Source organism: Aegilops tauschii, chromosome 2 (genome assembly GCF_002575655.3).
Source record: "Aegilops tauschii subsp. strangulata cultivar AL8/78 chromosome 2, Aet v6.0, whole genome shotgun sequence".
Classification (NCBI taxonomy): Eukaryota; Viridiplantae; Streptophyta; class Magnoliopsida; order Poales; family Poaceae; genus Aegilops; species Aegilops tauschii.
The window spans coordinates 259,624,125-259,642,764 of NC_053036.3; the positions used below are offsets into that span (position 1 = coordinate 259,624,125).

At 46.3% G+C, this 18,640-nt stretch overlaps 1 long non-coding RNA gene across 1 annotated transcript; it reads left to right on the plus strand.

Annotated features, from left to right (window-relative positions):
- The first annotated feature begins 10,731 nt into the window (after positions 1–10,731).
- Positions 10,732–15,458, plus strand: LOC123497075 (uncharacterized). Its single transcript, XR_012202436.1, has 5 exons — positions 10,732–11,061; positions 11,247–11,410; positions 11,518–13,953; positions 14,183–14,978; positions 15,068–15,458. It is a non-coding gene; the product is annotated as an uncharacterized lncRNA (long non-coding RNA).
- Positions 15,459–18,640: the final 3,182 nt, after the last annotated feature.

Here is an 18,640-nt window from a genome sequence, read left to right on the forward strand (position 1 = left end):
AATAGGTAAGGGGCAGCTGGACAACGATAGGATGATATAAGGGTTAATCATCTGGGGGTTATCCCATGAATGAGCACATGATTATCTCTCGAGTTGAACCAATAAAACACGTTGGGAGGGAAGTAAGAAGGTACAATAAGAAGTTTCAAACGGATAGACAATCATTCGATGTCTGAAACAAAGTGTGAAGGGGTCCAGAGCAACGAGAATAAGTATGCGCCTGATACCAGAATAGATCACTAGGAAGGTGCCTCGTGATCTTTCATACGAAGCCAAGCGTGAGGAATAACTTTAGAAACAGGGGTGTACAGGAGAGTCAGGTTTCGATCCTGTGGAATTGTGGATTATGGGCCCACCATGTGGGTTAAAAGTAAAAGTAGAAGGAGCGGTGACATCTTGCACGTCATGATAGCAAGGCATGCCAGAGGGTAGGTTGTCAGTTATGTCGGTACCAAGGGCGAGGGACGAAGAGAACCATTTTCCTGCTCGTTGAACGAGGCGGACCAATAGGCAAAGTTCTCGTCCATCAGTGGCTACCGGAATGTCATCAACAATAGTAACAGGGTCTTGCTGACATAATTATACACCGAGGTGCTTACATAAGCACGAGAATATTATTGCTTAGTTAAGTCGGGTTATAAGAAAGATTAAACAAAACAATGGAAAGGAAATTGTGATTATCAGATTAAACAAAACAATGGAAAAGAAAATGTGTTCATACTATGTTGGAAAAGGCAGTGCCTAGGAGGCGCTTAGGCGCGCCTAGGCGCCTGGCAATGGCCAAACGCCTCGCCTAGGGCATAAATGGAGGTCTAGGCAGGGCAAGCAAGGAATTGCCTACCCAAGCAAGAAATCATGCCACATACTGCACTGATACACCAAACTGGTTATATTCCAATGGTAGTAGACGGTAGTTAACTTATTTATATGCCCTAAACTAATACCAACAACCATATAATAATCACAAATACACTACGAGTAAAAACTATATTACCGCCTAGGCCGCGCCTAGGGCGCTTAGGCACCGCCTAGGCACTAGGCGAAGGCCAACCGCCTCGCTTATGCCTACCGCTTTTCCAACCTAATCAAACACATATTTCAGGGGTATATACTTCCCAAGGACAAGTAGAGCATGATAACCATGACATGATTTAAAGTAGAAAACACTTTAGGTGAGGGGAGAGAAATTTCATGACATTACCCATACAACGGTGTTAGGATAATTGTTAAAGAAAATTTAGCATTGTGCTTCAATTGTTCTTATTGAAGATCGGAGTACCGCAAACATGCTTCGAGATAGCATTGACATGGTCTTCAAGCAAAGGCCGGACTTGGATACTCAAAGGATTCATCAGGAACAACTTATAGAAAAAGTCTTACTATTTCCTCATGGAAGAATGGCTAACCTTAGTAAAGAGGATACTATATAAATAGGTCATCCGGCCAGGTGTGCTAGGCATGACACCATCTTACCGGGTCATATAAAGACCAATGTTATAACTCTTGGAAATATGTTCCAACCATCATAACTGACCGAGATTCAGATCTGATTGGTGTTAGGATACCTCAAACTCAGCATTCGTGAGAAGAAAAGGTGTGACACAATTGACAAGATGACATTGTTAGATTCTCGGAAATGAACTATGGAGGTGAGTTCTGAAACAAGAGTTCATCATTAAACCAAGGAAAGGGGTGAGGGGGTGGCTTATGGACTCAGAGACAATTCCTCGAGATTTCAAAAAAGATGGATTCGCACAATTAAGTGAACAAGGTGATAGCATTGGACACACCGAAGTATATAATGAGGTATGTTCGATGAGAACATCCACAATTAAATATTGAAAGAAAATGCACCTGGAAATATCGACCAAGTAGGACGATCAAAGTTAGAATGATGATTTGATAACGGAACTATCGACCATTCACTTCGAAACAATAGGGTTGCCAGAGATATTAAATTCTCACAACAGAGCTCACTCAACACGGGGGCCAAGAAAGAATGGTGATGGCGAGAAGCATCACTGCATCAAGAATTTCTTAAGAGGTGGTGAAATTCTCACAACATTCTTGACATACAAGTCAGTAATACTCCAAGGTAGAATCATAACATAAGTTGGATAGAAAGGACCTCTAGGTACAACACAAAATAGGAACAAGTTTGTGTTGGGGGGGGGGGGAAGGCAAGAATGGTTGTCGATGATAACACAAATCATTGAGGGGCAAGGATGGTATTTCTCATCATGAATTCGATTGGTATCCTGGAAGGAGTCAAAATGTTGATGATGATCACGACAAATTTTGTCGAGAGGCTCCATGAAGATGCAATCGCTCGGCGATGACATCAAGTCAAAGGAATGATGAAGCGAAAGGTTCTTGGAACGATGGGTACGTCACATACTCAAAATCAAGCTTGCTGTTCAAGGCGAAATGATATGACGGGGAAAGTCGATGTAAACTTAGCTCATCGTCGAAAATTGTGCTCCGGGAAGAAGGACCAAGTAGCACAGTTAAAAAGTTGCACGATAATGATATAGCCGATCAGACTAGGAATGACTTGAAGGATTAATAAACTCATAAGCAACAAAGATTTCTTAGAGTTATTGAATCGGAGTGCGGAATTGATTCACTTACCATTGTTCTCGGCTGACGACAACCCAGAACCCAAGAAAATTGGAATCGGTGAGAAATAACAGTTGATGAAGAACCCATAAGAAGTTATGCAGTTCCATGAGATACCAGAGTGTAATACTCGACAGTAGATCAAAGTAAAGGTTGGACAGGTGCAATGATCTGCAGAAGACAAGTACTTCAACTTGTCTGATAAATGGTATTTAAAAGGAGAACATGGTCGGAACCACGATTGCAAAAATGTCAGATCCCAGATATAAGATAAACTTATACAAAGGGAATATTTAATTGAATAGAAGCTTTAATGATACGATCTACATCGTGTCCATGGGCATGAACACAAAGTTCAAGGTCGACTCCCACTTGTCCAATGCATAACCTTTCATTCACTTCTCATTTTCGAAGAAGTTGTAGTGTTGAAATTTTATATGGCAAAATACAAGAAGATTATGACTCGTGAAAACTTTCGAGTTCACACATATTAAGGAAGGCATAGGTTCAACCCATCAGGGTATCGTGGAAGCATATACCACAAGCTTCAATAGTAAATATCACCAGCTCAAAAGCAGAGCATAGTTGGCCAAATCAGAGAATTGGATTTACCAATGGTATTATGTATAAGGGAAAAGAACTTCTCGAGGTTTTCGTATATGAAGGACACTGTCGGATGATAATTCAACAAAGGATCTGATGGTCCATAACGGAGCTGATGTGAGCACGACGCACAATCAGAGGAAGAAACAATGCAAAGGCATTGGATTATAGAAACAACTGACTAATTCAAAGCTCGGATGGAAAGGATTGTGATTTACAAATCAAGGGATCAGAAGCAGTCGCCCTGATCAAGGATGGAAAAGTTGAAAAAACTTAGGGGCACATTCGACGATAACTCGATTGGTCGAGAACCAGCTCATGTTTAAAATGACGTCTGAGCTGAAAGGATGAATTCTAGGATCTAATTGAGGATTGCGAGCATTCGCAACATATTGAATCAATGGACTCAAAATGATAGTGACAAAGGCTGCCAATAAGATTACTATACTTGTGGGATTTAACCATAATGCAAGCAAGGAAGAATTTCAAGAGCAATAGGCTGCTCATTATTTTTGGAAGATCGAATGGTATTTCGAAGTCTTTTGCGAAACACATGAACAACTGGGAATGAGCAAATACTCGATAAGTGCGAGGAATTATTAGTAGGGGTATTCATGCGGCAAAGATTTGTAAGGCAATGGCTCAAGAGATTCTTAAAAGTCGAAGAATAATTCGATGCATCTTGTAATAACAAGACCAACTGGGGATGAGTGTAAGAATGGCATGTGCATGTAGTTATCCGTAAGGGTTGACGATGGAGGGGGAATTGCAAACGCGATGAACACAAGTTCTCGGGATAACATCGGAGAGTATCTTCGGGGTCTTCTAATGAATTAAGCCATCATCTGGACTGAAGGGGCTCTCCGGGAGAAAGTAGTTACGAGATCCTAGAGTTAGGGTTAGCAAAAATCATTTAACCCGAATAGAAGAGATATTAGAGTCCCAAAGTAAAGATCGAGGAGTAAAAGATCCTAATACCACCCAATGACGATGTGGGCCCGTAAGCCACACAACCATGTTAGTAAAACAGTTTTCACTCACTATACTCAACTTCGTCCAAGGAGTTTGGAAGGGGATTCCTACAGGCAGTCGGCTCTGATACCAACTTGTGACGCCCCCATTCAATCGTACACTAATCATACACGCAAATGTGTACGATCAAGATCAGGGACTCACGGAAAGATATCACAACACAACTCTAAAATAAAAAAGCCATACAAGCATCATAATACAAGCCAGGGGCCTCGAGGGCTCGAATACAAGTGCTCGATCATACACGAGTCAGTGGAAGAAACAATATCTGAGTACAGACATAAGTTAAACAAGTTACCATAAGATGGCTAGCACAAACTAGGATACAGATCGAAAGAGGCGCAAGCCTCCTGCCTGGGATCCTCCTAAACTACTCCTGGTCGTCGTCAGCGGCCTGCACGTAGTAGTAGGCACCTCCGGTGTAGTAGGAGTCGTCGAAGGTGACGTCTGACTCCTGGGCTCCAGCATCTGGTTGCGACAACCGAGAAGAATGGAAAAGGGGAAAAGAGGGAGAAAAGCAACCGTGAGTACTCATCCAAAGTACTCGCAAGCAAGGATCTACACTACATATGCATGAGTATCAGTGTAAAGGGGCAATATCGGTGGACTGAACTGCAGAATGCTAGAATAAAAGGGGGATAGCTAGTCCTGCCGAAGACTATGCTTCTGGCAGCCTCCATCTTGCAGCATGTAGAAGAGAGTAGATGGTAAGTTCACCAAGTATCATCGCATAGCATAATCCTACCCGGCGATTCTCTCCTCGTTGCCCTGTGAGAGAGCGATCACCGGATTGTATCTGGCACTTGAAAGGGTGTGTTTTATTAAGTATCCGGTTCTAGTTGTCATAAGGTCGAGGTACAACTCCGGGTCGTCCTATTACCGAGGATCACAGTTATTCGAATAGATAAACTTCCCTACAGGGGTGCACCATATTACCCAACACGCTATATCCCTCTGGCCGGACACACTTTCCTGGGTCATGCCCGGCCTCGGAAGATCAACACGTCGCAGCCCTACCTAGGCACAACAGAGAGGTCAGCACGCCGGTCTAAATCCTAAGCGCGCAGGGGTCTGGGCCCATCGCCCATTGCACACCTACATGTTGCGTGGGTGGCTGGAAGCAGACCTAGCCTCCCTAATACAAGAGTAGGAGTTCCGGTCCAATCCGGTGCGCCGCTCAGTCGCTGACGTCAAGAAGGCTTCGACTGATACCACGACGTCGAGTGCCCATAACTGTTCCCGCGTAGTTGGTTAGTGCGTATAGGCCAGTGGCCAGACTCAGATCAAATACTAGGATCTCGTTAAGTGTGTTAATTGATGTAACTGCGGACGCCGACCAGGGCCAGGCCCACCTCTCACGTACGTGGTGTGACGCCCGAATAGTTAAGCTACAGTGAAACTCTGCTAATGGTGCCACGTCACCACGATTAGTGTCGCTAATCTCGCGTTAGTTTAGAACCGATCCAAATTCAAATTTGAATTAAAGTCAAAACAATTAAAGTTTTCAAAAGTCAAAACTAAATTCTTCCTAATGTGTCAAATAATCCATAATAAATGTTGGTGAAGAAATCATCTCTTAATAAAATACTTAAATGCACTAAATAAACTAAAACAGCGATAAAACAATTATCTAAAATGCTTTTAAAATAGCAAGCAAATGCAAAATACTTTATTTAAAGTGCCAAAATATTTGGGGCTATGACCTATTTAATAACACCAAATTAGTTGTTGCTTTTAAATTTTATAAAACAAAAATAATAGAAAACCGAAAAGAAATAGAATAATAATAATAATAATAAAAGAAAAGTAGAACAAAAACAGAAAAAAAACAAAAACAAAAGACCCCCCCCCGCTGGGCCTCCTGGCCCAGCTGGCCACCCACGCGGCCCAGCCGGCCCACCCCGGCCGGATAACCCCACACCTATACCCAAACCCTAGCGCACACCCCCCCACGACCCCCCACGATCCCCTCTCCCTCGTGTCCTTCCTCTGCCCCTCCCCCGATCCAGATCGGGATCGGGCCGACGGCCACCCCGTGCGCCTCCTACCCACCCCCCGGCCTCGCGCGTCCTGTTGGCGACCTCGCCGGAGCCCCTCGCCGCCTCGACCTCGTCGTCATCCGTCGCCGCCCCCGTCCCCATCTCTTCCTCGCGGCCTCAGCGAGCACACCCGCGCTCGAGGACTACCGCCGTCGCCCCAGAGCTGCCACGCCGTCGCCGGACCTTGTCGCCGCCTCACCGTCCTCCTCCTCGTCTCCTCCTCGCCGGACCACCTCAAGCACCGCTGCCCTGGACCCTGCGAACCCCGGTGAGGCCCCGGGCCTTCCCCCATCCTCCTCTGCCCCTCCATCGCCGTGCACACTCGCCGACCCGGGCCCCGAACGCGCTCACCGCGCTCACCGCACCCCCGTCCTCCTCTCTGCGCCATCTCGCCCGCCATCCACCATGGACACGAGCTCGACCCGCGGCCGCGTTGACCTCCCCCGCGCCCTGGCGCCCGTGCCTCATCCCGGCCGTCTGGCTCGGCCACGGCCAGTCCCCCTCTGGCCCGCGGCCCCACTCGGCGCTGCCCTGCTGCTCTTCCGCCGGCGTCCCCCTCCGTTGACCGCCCGGCCTCGCTGGCCTCGTCCCGCCCTGCGGGCGAGCGCTCGCTCGGGTGCGCCCGCACCCGCTGAACCAAACCCGCATAGGCCTCTTGGCCACTGCCAAACGGGGCCCACTGCCCAGAACGTGTTTAAAAAAAGAATTTAAAAATAATAATAAATAATAATATAAATAAAGCAAATAATAAAAATAAATTTAATTAATTAATTAATTAACTAAATTAATTAAGTTAATTAATCCTGTTTAAATTAATCTAATTAATTAGTTAATTTAATTAAACATCAATTAATTAGCTAAACCCTAATTAAACTAAGCAGTGTATGACATGCGGGACCCACACGTAGTTGACCCAGTCAACTGCACAGTTGACTGCTGACATCAGCATGATGTCATGCTGACGTCATCTTTTACTATTCTGGATAATGTTGATTTAAAATGATTAAATAAATCCTAAAATGATTAAATCTTTAGAAAATCATATAAAATAATCCGTATCTTGGATGAAAATACTTTCTACATGAAAGTTGCTCAGGAAAATCCATCGAATCCGGATACGCAGCCCGTTCGCCCGCCACACATCCCTAGCATAGCAAACATGCAACTTTCCCCCTCCGGTTCATCTGTCCGAAAACGCGAAACACCGGTAATACTTTCCCGGATGTTCCCCCCTTTACCGATATCACCTACTACCGCGTTAGGGCACATCTAGCACCGCGTTTGTCATGTTATGCTTTGTGATGCTTCAATTGCTCTGTTATTTATTGTGTTCCCCCTTCGTTACTTCTTTCCGGTAGACCCTGAGACCGATGCCGGTACCCCTGGGCTCGACTACATCGACGATGAACCCTTCTTGCCAGAGCAACCAGGCAAGCCCCCCCCCTTGATCACCAGATATCGCCTATTCTTCTCTATACTGCTTGCATTAGAGTAGTGTAGCATGTTACTGATTTCGGTTAATCTCACGTACGTGGTCTCAACCTGCCCTGTCGCTCCGCCACAAAGTAACAGTCGAGGGCCGTCGGGAACCCAGGAGGGGTCGTCAACACCGTAGTCGTACTGGGTAGCAGCGGCGTCGGTCTCGATGCCTAGAGAGAGAAGAGGGGAAGAAACAATAAATATAATGCAAACATAAGCATGACGATGCATGACATGACAATGAGCGGTGCTAGGTGTGCCCTAACGCAGTAGGAGGTGATACCGGCGAAGGGGGAAACATCCGGGAAAGTATCCCGGTGTTTCGCGTTTTCGGGTAGATGAACCGGAGAGGGAAAGTTGTGTGTTCACTATGCTAGGGATGTGTGGCGGACAAACGAGCTACGTATTCGGATTTGTCTCGTCGTTATGAGCAATTTTCATGTACAAAGTATTTTCATCCGAGTTACGGATTATTTTCTATGATTTTCTAAAATTTTAAAGTTTTTCTAAAATTCCTGGATTTATTATTAATTAGAAATTAAAAATAGAATTTGCTAGCGTACCCAAAAGTAAACCCACCGAGAGGCTGAGTGGTGGGTCCAGAGGGCCCAGTTGACCAAGTCAACAGCCCATTCAACAGTCAACTGGTTTGACTGTTGACTAGTCAAATATGGCAGGTGGGGCCCAGTTGTCATACTCTGTAGTTTTCTAACAGGGTTTAGTTAATTCCTAATTTAGGGATTATTAGAGGGTGGCCCACGTGTCAGTGTACATCTATTGAAAATATTTTAGTTAAGCAGTTTAACTAAACACCAACTAAAAAAATAACTTAACAGGGGGCTAATCCCCAATCATTAAGGGCCGGCCCGATCTAGCAGGGACACAACCGACCTGGGGGCCTGCCTGCTCGCGGCAAGGGCCGACCATGATAGCAGAAGCGGCAGCGGCTGCAGCGGCAACTATGGCGAGCAACAGGGGGAGCGCGGGCGCGGGCCAGGCGAGGCCAGGGGCGCAGCCGGCAGCGGTGCGCGAGCACGGCGCGCGACATGAGCAGCAGGGAAGAGGAGGCAGCAGCAGTGTTAGCAACAGAACGCAGAAGCAGCGGTGACAGAGTGCGGGAGGCTGGGCGAGGCCACGCACGGGCTCTGGGCTGTCCAGGCGGCCGGAGCACGACGGCAGCGCGTCTAGGAGGCGGCTGGGCGTGGCCACGAGCGCGCGCCACGGGCGAGCACGGGGCGGGTGCAGGTTGCTCGGGTGAGGCGCGTGGGCGTGCGGTGGGCAGAGGCGGCCTACGGCGGGGGCTTCGGCAACAGGGCGAAGGGGAAAAGCGGGGGATGGCGGTGGCTCACCACGGGGAGGTCGGGGCGCGCTCGGGGTGGACGGGGCGGCGCTTCAGTGGCAGTTCCGACGAAGACGACCGGCGGCAGAGGTTGAAGCAGGGTTCGGTCCCGTTGATGGAGAGGGCCTCGGCTTGAGCCGAAGGGCGGAGCCGACATGGACGACGACGGTGGTCCTCTGGGGTGTCTCCGTGAGGCGTGGGGTGGATGGAGACCGCGGGATCGACGGCGCCGCGGCGTCAGAGGCGTTCGGGAGACAGTGACAGGGAGTGAGGGAGGGAGTGGTTGGTGCTAGGGTTAGGAGGGGATCGAGGGAAGGGGCCTGGCGATGTTAAGGAGGGCGAGGGGGCGCGGATGTGCGCCATGACGCCATGGCGTCCGTGGATGTGCTCCACAATGCCCCTGCTACAGGTTGAAGGAGGGAGAGATGGGCTGACCTGGGTAAGTTGCTAGATGGGCCAAAAGTGCCCAGTAGCTTAGGTCTTCTGTTTTGTTCTATTTTTTTGTTTTATTTTAGTTTATGTTATTTTAGATTTTTTAATACCAAGTTAGCACCTAAATTAGTATCATCAAATATATCACCGCCACATTAATTTTCTACCCAAGCTAAAATAGTTTTGTAATTATTTAATAGTTAAAAGTACTTAAATAATAGTTTTCGCTACTGTTTTATTCAGTTTATAGTATTTAATTTTTTTATAAAGGTGTGGTTTCTCCACCATAATTTCCTATGAAATTTTTGGTTCACTCCGAACATTTTAGTTTTAATATTTGAAAAGTTTTTTTGTCTGCTTGATTTTGAATTTGAATTTGAATCGGTTTCGAACTAACGCGGGATTAGCAACAGTAATCGAAGTGATGTGGCATCATTAGCAGAGGGTTGTTGTAGCTTAATTATCCGGGCGTCACAGGTTAGTGCCACCACTTCTCTCCTTCCAGCCGCCGGAGATGCCTCCATGGCATGTAGCTAGCCGGATATCCCTCCATGGCCTGCATCTCGGTGAGGAACCCCATCGAAGCCGACAAGGACGGGCTTGAGGACGACCCCTTCTTATCCCTCTTCCTTGGACCCCCCAGATCTGCTCGTAAACCGGCTAAATCCCTCTCCATGATTTGTTTATTGCTCTAGTTAATTGTCGTCAAGATCATGTTAGCTTGTTCCTAGCTTCGATTCTGTGAGATTATTTGTTTTTTTTGCAATCTGATTACACAGCAGATCTTGTTAGCTCTGTAACTTGATACCTTTACATGCATGAAACAAACAGAAAAGCAAATGCTCCTATTACGTCGTGATCCCACCGCTACCTGATTCCATTACCAGTCCCGTTACCTTTGGTTATACCAAACACATCCTACATTTTTAAAGACATTAAAACTGTGCACTTTTTGAGCCATCTCAGGCCATTAGCCTTTGTGGCCGTTGGGTCTTTAGGTTTGGCTGTTTTCCGTCGTTCGATTTCCTGTCAACCCCGCATAGCCTAACATCCTTCGCTACGAACGAGCGCTATCGTGGTGGGCCGCTGCTCCGATAACAATTTCGGGAGCCTCCTATGAATCGTTGTCCGATGTGGGCCAGCCAGCCAGCCCATCTAACATCTCCATCCAAATTGTTGTTTAATCCAGAGCGAGGATAGGCAGCTCGGGCGTTGGTCGACGTGCGGTCAGCTCGGTCGGCATATCCAGTGAGAGGACCAGACCGGTTGAGCGGAGCGGAGGTTGCGGGAGAGGCGAGGCGCGCTCACACACCCTTCTCGGCCACGGGGCGAGACCATGCGTCGAGCTGGTTCGAGCCTCCTGGACCGGACGCTGATGCAGATGGAGGCGAAGCGTCAGCGGACTCTTCGGCGACGAAGTAAAACTGATCCCCATGATTGAAGGAGGCAATTAATCGTCAGTTCTAGGGGCATTCATCACCGATGCTGTGCGCCACTCACAGCGGCTACTAAATGGAGGTAAGCGTTGCTTCCTTTGAGCCTGCATCGAATCCATTACCTGCGCCTGCATATATACTTCCTCTCCATCTTGCGCAGCCATGGTGCTTGGGTAGGTTGTGCTCTATATGCATTATTTCCTTAGCTGACCCCCTTCTACCCATCAATTACATTGTCCTGAACCTCCCTCTCCCAATTTTGTGCAGGTGGTACTCATCTTCTTTGTGGTCGATTCATTCAGGGTCTTGGGTGTATAGAAAATGGAACCGAATTCATTACGTGTGCCTGCAAATGGTGTTCATTCTTGGAAATTGGGGTATTCTGATTTGGTCATTTTTATTTAATTGACAATCTGATGGCTCCGGGAAAGGTGATAATTTCGCTTTGACTACCATACATCATGTTACCATGTTTTAGCATTTTTTTGTTGCTTAGATTATATGTCTTCATACCATGGAACTGTTTATTGCGCCACAGTTACTTACAACAGAACAGGAAAATGTGCAACAACAAAAAATGTAGCCACCCATCGAGTGTTAGTGCTATCAAAAGGTATCATTCTCCTTTTATCTCTGTGCGCTTTTTTGCCATTGCTTTGTTCCCTGCATTCCCCATTTTATGTAAATTGCAGCATGGATTGACAATAATGCGCCTTTCAAGCATGGTTATTCCAGCAGCGAGTTTTTTTTTGCGAATGTTCCAGCAGCAAGCTTGGATGGTGTTTAAACTTAGGAGCCTTATAAATGTAACATCTAAACCTCTTCTTAATCAAACCATGCCCTTGTCATATTGAAAAACTTATACTATGAGCTGAATAATGTAACATGGCTTCTACATGAATTTTCGTGATGGAGCGATCTCAGGAAGAATACGAGATTGGTAGTTCTCACTTCTTACGGGGAATATAAACCTCATTTCTTACCTTGCTGTGAAACTGAGATACTTAGTTAAGAATTATTGGTGACCTTCGGATGGAGACGAGTTTTTGTGCTTGTCACTGTTCAATTTAATTTCCAATTAAAATGTACCTGTGACTGGATTTGTCGAAGCAGGTTTCTCGGACGTCTACATTTGAAAGTACACAATGAGAATTTTTCAAGTCTTGGATTCAGTCATAGCTCAGTGTGTTTTGGTCAACTTGAATGTTTCTTGGCATAGCTATGCCTATATATTAGAACATGCTAACGGGGGTGTTTACTGTTTACTTTACTAAATGGCCTTACGAAATTCCCCCAGAAATTTTATTGATGTGAACACTGAAGGAAATATGCCCTGGAGGCAACAATAAAGTTGTTATTTTATATTTCCTTATATCATGATAAATGTTTATTATTCATGCTAGAATTGTATTAACCGGAAACTTGATACATGTGTGAATACATAGACAAAACACCATGTCCCTAGTAAGTCTCTACTAGACTAGCTTGTTAATCAAAGATGGTTAAGTTTCCTAACCATAGACATCTGTTGTCATTTGATGAACGGGATCACATCATTAGGAGAATGATGTGATGGACATGACCCATCCGTTAGCTTAGCATGTTGATCGTTCAGTTTTATTGCTATAGCTTTCTTCATGTCATATATATATTCCTTTGACTATGAGATTATGCAACACCCGGATACCGGAGGAATACCTTGTGTGCTATCGAACGTCACAACGTAACTGGGTGATTATAAAGATGCTCTACAGGTATCTCCAAAGGTGTTTTTGGGTTGGCATAGATCGAGATTAGGATTTGTCACTCCGAGTATCGGAGAGGTATCTCTGGGCCCTCTCGGTAATGCACATCATGATAAGCCTTGCAAGCAATGTGACTAATGAGTTAGTTGCGGGATGATGTATTATGGAACGAGTGAAGAGACTTGCCGGTAACGACATTGAACTAGGTATGAAGATACCGACGATCGAATCTCGGGCAAGTAACATACCGATGACAAAGGGAATAATGTATGTTGTCATTACGGTTTGACCGACAAAATCTTCGTAGAATATGTAGGAACCAATATGAGCATCCAGGTTCCGCTGTTGGTTATTGACCGGAGAGGTGTCTCGGTCATGTCTACATAGTTCTCGAACCCGTTGGGTCCGCACGCTTAACATTCGATGACGATTTTTTATTATATGAGTTATGTGATTTGGTGACCGAATGTTGTTCGGAGTCCCGGATGATATCACGGACATGACGAGGGTCTTGAAATGGTCGAGAGGTAAAGATTCATATATAGGACGATAGTATTCGGACACCGAAAGTATTCCGGGGGCACAGGGTACGTATCGGGTCATCGGAAGGGGTTCTGGGCAACCCCCGGCAAACTATATGGGCCTAATGGGCCAAGAGAGGGACAGACCAGCCCCTTAGGGGCTAGTGCGCCCCCTATAGGCCGAAATAAGGGGGAAAGGAAAGGAAGGGAGAACGAAAGGGGAGGATTCGCCCCCCCTTTCCTTCCCCTCTCCCCTCTTTCCTTCCCCCCTCCAATGCATATGGAAGGGGGGGGGGGCAACTTGGAGGAGGCGCCCAAGTAGGATCCCTCCTACTTGGGGCACCCCTTGCCGCCCCTCTCCCTCTCCCACCTATATATATGTGGGGGGGGGGCACCGCTAGAACACACAACACTGATTCGTAGTCGTGTGCGGCGCCCCCCCCCTCCACAGTTTACGCCTCCGGTCATATTGTTGTAGTGCTTAGGCGAAGCCCTGCGCGGATCACTTCACCATCACCGTCACCAGCCATCGTGCTGACGAAACTCTCCCTCGACACTTTGCTGGATCAAGAATTCGAGGGACGTCATCGAGCTAAACGTGTGTACAACTCGGAGGTGCCATACGTTCGGTGCTTGATTGGTCGAAACGAGAAGAAGTTCGACTACATCAACCGCGTTGTCAAACGCTTCCGCTTTTGGTCTACGAGGGTACGTTGACACACTCTCCCCCTCTCGTCGCTATGCATCTCCTAGATAGATCTCGCGTGAGTGTAGAATTTTTTTTGAAATTGCATGCTACGTTTCCCAACAAACACCTGTTTTTCTACGCCAGCAACCAAACATATTAGTCAATTATGAAATAAGAAACACTACATTGTTTTGAGAAGGAATCTTTTATCTTCCTAATCAATTTTTGGTGTTCCCCGTTTTGCTACAGATTTGTTTCAAGTCACTATTGCAAAATAATGGAGAGGGAGTAGGCTTTGAAAGCTCATGTGTTTGGTTGGGGTTAAATTTTTTAGCTTCTGAGAGGTTTAGAAGCTGCTAGGTACATGCTAATTAGCTTGTGTTTTGTGCTAATTAACCCGATGCCTTTTAGATTTTAAGCTTTTTCTATGACTCAAGGTTACCTTTGACCTTTCTCCTTTTGCATGAATTAAAGATATTGATGAAGGCTAAGGCTTTGTTGTTGAAATTGTACCATGGTTTGTAAATTTAATCTTTTGAATGAATGATTATTATATTGATACACATACATAAGTTCTATTTATGACTTCCCTTTTGTCCATCATTACCCTGTATGCAATTATGTAAACTGCTTTGGTAATTGGTATCCCCGTAAATATTGTTGTTTTCTGTCCAATTTATATTTACCTAATGTATGATTGCATTGTTCATGGCTGTCAGGCTATATCCAACACAAGCTTTGACTCTCCTGCGGATGGCAGCAATGTAACTACTCAAAACTACAACTAACTACTTTCACCTGTCCTTGGTCAAATAGTAATACACTATCCTATAAGTATCTCCAATAATAATGGTAAACACTAGATGTAACGAAAAAGAATCTGAGGACAAGGACAACACTAATGAAAGTGATAACAATGGAATCCAGATCTCTCCTATGGTTTGGTGCACGACACTCCCTATCTTATTATATTTGTTATGATATGCACACCTTCGGTTAGATTTGGACAGGGAGAATGAAAGACCACCAACGATCATCAGGAGAGGTATGTTAAAGAAGTTTCGACTTATGATATGCCAAGACGGATTATGATACAAGGTGATAGATATTGATGGTTTTCTGGAACATATGCAGATCACCGCTGAGACTAAAGGTTTGTTAACTTGGGAAAGTTACTGTTGTTTATCTTCTTCTCACCATACTTCGGCCATTGGTGGTCGTAGTTGTGTTGTGCAAAGGTATGCACCTTCCTCAATGGCTTCTCAACACAGTTCCACGAATAGGGAAGATCAAAGATGAACTTAAGCTATTAGATTGTTTTTCTGCGTATGGAATATTTTATTGAATTTCTCCGTGTGCTCCCATTGCTTTTCGGCAATTCTAAACTCAACGGTGATTTGGGTGGTGTTACTCTACCATGTCAATGTTTGTGATCATAGCTACTTTCAACATATGCAACCCACTCTATATCGAGGCAATGTAATTTGAAATATTTTAAGTTTTATATATTTCCATTTTCTTCTGAAAATTCTCTCTTCGATCACTAACCAATATGCAACTAAACTTTAATGTATATGTATTTACATCAAAACAGACGGATGCAGCAACGCGTGTCGTCGATGATCTAGTGCAACATAAATCAATCTTTAAGCGGAGCTTGTCCGGCTCCGCCGTGCCCGTGTTTGGCGGCCGGCTGCGCTCCCCAAAGTGTTGGTTCAGTCGCCAGTAAGGTAGAGCAGGGCATGGGACATGAGCCGGCTCATGGGATTCAAGGTGTCGTTGTCTCCCATGCGCTAATCTTCCTCGTTGGGGCCTGGAACCCTGACGGTGCCGGTGGACGTCAGATTGATGATGGATCCGTCCTGGTACGAGCCGGCGACATCCATCACACGCGGTTGAGGCGCTTGAACTGGTGCACCATACGGGGCGTCGGAGAATGTGACTCCGCCTCGCCAACGTCCACCCCTGCGAGGGCTGTTGCCGCTTCCCGCGCCCGCCGCCTCGCCCGGCGGGCACGTCGTGCCATGTTTGCGTTGGACGAAGCCTATAGTGTGGCCATCGCCTGAGCGCGCCAACGGAGGGGTTGCGCGTCTGCCACTGCGTTCGGACGCAAAATGGACCGCACCGCCTCCAGTGAGGCGGCGATGACACACCCAGTGCCGGATCCATGCACCATTTGGACCGTCGCAATGGATTCCTGACGGAAGGAGTCTGAGTGCTGCTGTCGGGTGGCCTCCTCTTGGGAGTGGCAGAGCGCAAGTTGGACGACCATCTCCTCCTCAGGAGCGCGTGGGATGAGCTCGAGGACGATGAATCTGGAGGTGTAGAGCTCGGATCCGCTGCCCGCCATGCTGGAGAAGCTCGGAGATCACCAGACGGGAGCTTGGGTGGCGGAGGTGAGTGGAGGGGAGTGGAGTGAAGTGGCTAGGGTTCGATCCGACGAGCGAATGGGAAGGAGTATATGTAGGGTTGGGTGGGCCAGCATGCGCCGAGACCGATGATACGTCCATTTTGTATCATGCATTCCTATTGATATTTACTGCAATTTGGAATGTTATTTTACTTTATTATACTATTTTTATGCCTTTTCTCTCTTATTTTGCAGGTTTCACATGAAGAGGGAGATTGGCGGCAACTGGAATTCTGAACCTGAAAGGGCTATATCAGAGACACTTATTCTGCATAACTCCAAATGACCTAAAAATGATGGAGAATTATTTTGAAATATATAAAAATTATTGGAGAAAGAAACAACAGTAGGGACCCACCAGGCAGCCACAAGCCTGGGGGCGCGCTCTACCCCCCAGGTCACGCCCGCTGGACTTGTGAGGCCATTGGCAGGCCTTTGAATCCCATCTTCTGCTATATGATGCCATTTGACCTAGAAAAGGTGAGAAGGAAGGTTTCGGGGCGAAGCGCCGGCATCTCGAGGCGGAACCTAGGCAGGAGCTGCTCTCTGGAGGAGCGATTCCGCCGGGGAAACTTCCCTTCGGGAGGGGGAAATCGAAGCCATCAACATCACTAATGATCCTCTCATTGCGGGAGGACCAATCTTCACCGGCACCATCTCATCTCAAACCCTAGTTCATCTCTTGTATTCAATCTTTGTCTCAAAACCTCAGATTGGTATGATAACCCACAAGTATAGGGGATCAATTGTAGCCTCTTTCGATAAGTAAGAGTGTTGAACCCAACGAGGAGCTAAAGGTAGAACAAATATTCCCTCAAGTTCTATCGACCACCGGTACAACTCTACGCAGGCTTAACGTTTGCTTTACCTAGAACAGGTATGAAGTTAGAAGTACTTTGTAGGTGTTGTAAAATAGGTTTGCAAGATAATAAAGAGCACGTAAATAAAAAGTAGGGGCTATTTAGATAAATACACAACTAAGTTAGTTTTAGTAGAGGGCTTTTTGTCACGAGAAATTTGTTTGACCCTAGGCAATCGATAACTAGACCGGTAATCATTATTGCAATTTTATACGAGGGAGAGGCATAAGCTAACATACTTTCTCTTCTTGGATCATATGCACTTATGCTTGGAACTCTAGCAAACATCCGTAACTACTAAAGATCATTAAGGTAAAACCCAACCATAACATTAAAGTATCAAATCCTCTCTATTCCCATACGCAAACAACCTACTTACTCGGGTCTGTGCTTCTGTCACTCACGCCACCCACCATAAGAAAATTATGAACATATTGCAAACCCTACAACGGGGATCCCTCATGCTTGCGCGACACGGAGAGCACCATAGGACATCACCAATAATAAAACATGCAACTCAAACCAATCACGGTCATTAATGAACCCATAGGACAAAACGGATCTACTCAAACATAATAGGATAGCCATACATCATTGGGAAATAATATATAGCGTTGAGCACCATGTTTAAGTAGAGATTACAGCGGGTAAAAGAGGGGTTACACCGCTGCATAGAGGGGGAGAGAGTTTGTGATGACGGTGGTGAAGTTGTTGGTGTAGATCGTTGTCACGATGATGGCCCCGGCAGCGTTCCGGCGCCATCGGGAGAGAGGGGGAGAGAGCCCCCTTCTTCTTCTTCTTCTTCCTTGACCTTCCCCCTAGATGGGAGAAGGGTTTCCCCTCTGGTCCTTGGCTTCCATGGCGGCGGAGGGGCGGGAGCCCCTCCGAGATTGGATCTCTCTCTCTCTGTTTCCTTCTGTTTCTACGCTCCTCGATTATGCCCTTTCACCGATTCTGAAATTCCCGGAGATCCATAACTCCGACTAGGCTGAAATTTTAACACGATTTCTATCCGGATATTAGCTTTCTTGCGCCAGAAGAAGGGCACCAACCGCCTTATCGGGTGGCCACAAGGTCAGGGGGCGTGCCTGACCCCCTGGGGTGCGCCCTCCACCCTTGTGGGCCCCTCGAGCATCGTCTCGCGTTGCTTCTTTTTCCCAAAAATCACATATACTCCAACATGTATGGACTCCGTTTGATATGGATTTTCTACGAAACAAAAAACATGCAACAAACAGGAACTAGCACTGGATCAATATGTTAGTCCCAAAAATAGTATAAAAAGTTGCCAAAAGTATGTAAAAGTTGTAGAATATTGGCACGGAACAATCAAAAATTATAGATACGACGGAGACGTATCAGCATCCCCAAGCTTAGTTCCTGCTCGTCCTCGAGTAGGTAAATGATAAAAAAGATAATTTTTGATGTGGAATGCTA